Source organism: Sapajus apella, unplaced genomic scaffold (genome assembly GCF_009761245.1).
Source record: "Sapajus apella isolate SASKATOON/1434 unplaced genomic scaffold, GSC_monkey_1.0 scaffold4359, whole genome shotgun sequence".
Taxonomy (NCBI): domain Eukaryota; kingdom Metazoa; phylum Chordata; class Mammalia; order Primates; family Cebidae; genus Sapajus; species Sapajus apella.
The window spans coordinates 1-4,688 of NW_022441285.1; the positions used below are offsets into that span (position 1 = coordinate 1).

The 4,688-nt window shown below is 43.3% G+C and overlaps 1 long non-coding RNA gene across 1 annotated transcript; it reads left to right on the top strand.

Moving 5' to 3' along the window:
* Positions 1-377: 377 nt before the first annotated feature.
* LOC116547727 lies at positions 378-3,726 on the top strand. The gene is made up of 3 exons (XR_004267153.1): positions 378-987; positions 1,527-1,613; positions 3,322-3,726. It is a non-coding gene; the product is annotated as an uncharacterized LOC116547727 (long non-coding RNA).
* Positions 3,727-4,688: the final 962 nt, after the last annotated feature.

Below are 4,688 nucleotides of genomic sequence, written 5' to 3' on the forward strand. Positions count from 1 at the left end.
GCCTAAGTCATGACAGAATGAAAGGGTATAAGGTGGCAGGATGGAGAGGGACTGGGAAATAGGGTGTTGAAGAGAAGGGGAGGGAAGACATTTTGGTGTTAGTAAAGGTGACATGTTGGGCTTCAAGTTTCTGTCTTATGTCAGGGAGGAAGCAACAGCCTAAAACTCAGCCCAATCCCAAATCCCAGGCTTGTCGCATTCAGAAGGAACCACGAGTTTATGCAGCAGTTATGTTTTCTTCTGGAACCATTGTGGGATGTAGTTCTCACACCCTGATTTGTTGTTGGTGTTGTCTGTGAAGAAATGAGGTACTGAAGCATTTCTTTAAGGAGGCAGTTACTAAGGGCTCAAGTTTGGAGTCAGACAGACCTTTGCTCAAGTTTTGGCTCTTCATTAAGTTTCTGACCTGCCCTCATTTATTTACCTTCCTCTAGCCTCAGTTTCCCTGCCTATGAATAGGGATGATAAAGGCAGTCAGAACTGTTGTGAAAATTAAATAGATAAAAACATTTAGCATAGTCTCAGGCACATAGAAACACTCAGCAGATAGGCTGTGATATTTCTCAGTATCCCATTGTTATATCCTGTTGTGAAAAATGTTGCTGCCTAGTTCTTTAAGCCACTGGTCTTTGGAGTGGTTCTCAGGTGGTTTTTATCATGGAGAAATGAGTAAGAGTTTTCAGAAACTACACTGTCTAAAAAATACTACTTTTTGAAGTTATACCCAGCAAGAGTCTCTTCATTGCAGTCCACCAGGAAAAGGAAAAACAATTTTATGATACTTTACCTAAATTTTGAGATTATCCTTTTTGTTTCTGGAGAATATTGCAGGTTACAAAGTGCTTCTTTCTCTCCTTTGTAGGCAGTTTGGAGGAGCAGTGGTACTTAGAAATCATTGATAAAGGCAGTGTCTCCTGCCCTACCTGCCAGGCAGTGGGGAGGAAGACCATAGAGGGTTTAAAGAAACACATGGAAAACTGCAAGCAGGTTAGATATTTTGGTGTTTCATAACTGTTATGATTTTTAAATCCAAACTTTAGACCTCTTTTGCTGTGTTGGATGTGCTGGTTATAATGGATGAAAAGCAGCATTGTGTAATAAAGGAAACATAGGCTTTGGATCTGACAGTTAGGTTTGAATCTTTTCTTAGCCACATACTAGTGTGGCATTTAGCTTTTTATGTGTGGACCTCAGCTTCATTTGTAAAATGGAGAAAATATAATAAATGCAAAATAATAAAAATATAGTCCAGGAGAGGATAAGAAAGAAGTAACACATGGCCAAGTGTCTAGCCCATGACTTGGCAAATACTGGCATTCAGTAAATGGTAATTCTTACTATTTTAAAAGTGAATTGCCTTTATTTTGCCCTTAAGGACATGACACTGGGTTTCTGGGATTTTGAGGTTTATTGACTGTTGAGTTTGAGAAATAAAGGAGACATAGACAAAAGCATTTGAGTAGGACTTTGTGTCATTCTGTCTCTCTGTGGAACAACCTAGCACTGAGCAGTATTTTTCCTTCTAGGAAATGTTTACTTGTCATCATTGTGAGAAACAACTTTGTTCACTGGCAGGGATGAAGTATTACATCATGGCAAATCATAATAATTTGGTAAGAGTGTCTTCTGCCTTTGTGAGTGTTTGGGTGGGTGGGTGGGTGGGTGTGTGTGTGTATGTGTGTGTGTGTGTGTGTTTTGAGATGCAGTCTCACTCTGCCACCCAGGCTAGAGTGCAGTGGCGCAATCACTGCAACCTGTGCCTTCCAGGTGTGCCTCCTGGGTGCAAGCGATTCTCATGCCTCAGCCTCTTGAATAGCTGGGACTACAGATGTGTGCCACCAAGCCTGGCTAAGTTTTTGTATCTTTAGTAGAGACTGGGTTTCACCATGTTGGCCAGTCTGGTCTCGAGCTCCTGGCCTCAGGTGATCCACCCGCCTCAGCCTCCCAAAGTGCTGGGATTACAGGCATGAGCCACTGTGCCCAGCCTGGATGTCTTTTACTTACGTGAGTGTAGATATCTCAGTGCAGATAGCTCTTGGATTTTATAAGGGTATGAATAAGAGTTATGCACAATGAAACCTTTGTAGTGGATCCATAAATATTTGTGTGTTTAGGTTAGCTCTAAAGGTTTATGTTCTGGGAGGTAGAGGCTCAGAACTCTTATTTCCATTATATTCACTTCCTTTGTCCAGGAGAAGATGGAGAAAGCCAGGAGTCAGATAACTTGGGCTTCCTCAGCACCAGCTCAGCTGCTAGTCTAATCCTTGATTCTCCTCTGATATTTTTTCCCGTGTCTCTTTTCCATGAATCATCTGCTTGTTTACTTCTCTTGATTTCTAGCCCATTTTGAAAGCCAGAGATGAAGTAGATGAGGCAAGTGAGAGGGAACGGCTCCGAACAGTTCTTTTTTTTTTTTTGAGACGGAGTTTCGCTCTTGTTACCCAGGCTGGAGTGCAATGGCGCGATCTCGGCTCACCGCAACCTCCGCCTCCTGGGTTCAGGCAATTCTCCTGCCTCAGCCTCCTGAGTAGCTGGGACTACAGACACGCGCCACCATGCCCAGCTAATTTTTTGTAGTTTTAGTAGAGACGGGGTTTCACCATGTTGACCAGGATGGTCTCGATCTCTTGACCTCGTGATCCACCCGTCTCGGCCTCCCAAAGTGCTGGGATTACAGGCTTGAGCCACCGCGCCCGGCCCGAACAGTTCTAAAGAGACTGGGAAAGCTCAGGTGCATGTGTGAGGTAGGAGCCCATGGACACAACTCCTTCTCCCTGAATTCTTGGGTCAATGTCTTTCGTTCTTCTTTTCCATTTCTTCTCTTCCTCATTGTAGACTTCCTAGTTGTGTACTATCTTGGGCTCTTGAACTCATTAATAGTTCTTTATTTTCTTCCTCATTTTAAAAAATTTATTTTTCTCCCCTTTCCCTTTGTTTGATGGAGTTTCCTTACCATCCTTTCTTTAATGTGATGAAGAGGATCCCAGTAACCCCTCACTGTGCTGAACTGTGGTACATATTGCTGGGTATTTGATTGGGATGGGATTGGATCACAGACCAAGGAGGAAGCTCTGATGTAAAGTAGATGCACAGTTATAGTTTATCAAGGGCTGACCAAGCTGATTCAAAATCATGCTTGGTCATAGCAGGATGACCAGAGACAAGGAAGGGTTGTGCTGATAGGAGATGTTGGAGAGAGTCTACCGAAATCAGAGGGCCTGTTTGTATTTTGTGGTGGTGAGTACTTTATGGTTGTTTAGAAATTTAGCGATCATGTCCAAAGATGTAAGATTATAGTTTAGGCTTCTCTCCTGTGTTCAGAGTTGCTCCAGTAGCTTCACCAGCATCATGGGATATCTCTACCATGTCAGAAAATGTGGCAAAGGGGCTGCAGAGCTGGAAAAGATGACCCTGAAATGTCACCACTGTGGAAAACCATATAGGTCGAAGGCTGGACTTGCGTATCACCTGAGGTCAGAGCATGGGCCTGTGAGTACTGATCCCTTTCTATACCCTGGTTGGGGATGTATTTTGTGGTGAGTCCTTACCCCCCTCTAACTTCCCATATGTGTTTTGTTCCTCATTTGAATCCTCTTTTAATCTCTGAATGCTTGTGCTCTCTCTTCTTTGTTCTTTTTTGTCCTTTTCTTATTTCTGCCTTTTGAACATTATTAAGTTAGGTAAATCAAAATTCAAAGTATAGTCCAGGCAGAAGTAAACTCATTATTATATATTTTATATTTATATATTTTATATATACATTTTTTTTTTTTGAGAGACAAGATCTTGCTCTCTCAGGCTGGAGTGCCATGGTGGGATCATAGCTCACTACAGCCTTGAACTCTTGGGCTCAGCCATCTTCTTGTCTCAGACTCCTAAGTAGCCAGGACTACAGGCTTGTATCACATGCCCAGCTAATTTTTTTTTTTTAATTTTTTGTAGAGATAGGGCTCTCATTATGTAGCACAGGCCAGTCTTGAACTCCTGGCCTCAAGCAATCCTCTTATCTTGACTTCCCAAAGTGCTGGGATTATAGACATGAGACACTGTGCCCAGCCATTCATTAATTTGTTCGTTCATTCATTCATTCATTCATTCATTCATTCGATAGAGTCTCCCTCTGTTGCCCAGGCTGGTGCAGTAGCGCAATCTTGGCTCATTGCAACCTCCACCTCCCAGGTTTAAGCGATTCTCTCACCTGAGCTTCCCGAATAGTTGAGATTATAGGCATGTGCCACTATGCTAAGTTTTGTATTTTTAGTAGAGACAAGGCTTTACCAAGTTGTTCAGGCTGGTCTTGAACTCCCTATCGCAGGTGATCTGCCCACCTCAGCCTCCAAAAGTGCTGAGATTATTGATGTGAGCCACTGTGCCTGGCCTCGTGCACATTTTAAAAATTAAAGGCATTCCCCTGTAGTTAGAACTTTTATGGGCATCTCTCCAGCAGAGTTTGCAGTGAGCCGAGATGGTGCCACTGCATTCCAGCCTGGGTGACAGAGCAAGACCCTGACTGACTCAAAAACAGAAAAACAAAAAGGTTGTTGTGTTTTCTTTTTTTAAGATAGGGTCTCGCTCTATCACCCAGGCTGGAGTGCAGTGGCGCCGCCTTGGCTCACTGCAAACTCTTGCTTCCTGGGCTCAAGCGATCCTGCCACCTCAGCCTCCCGAGTACCTGAGATTACAGGCAC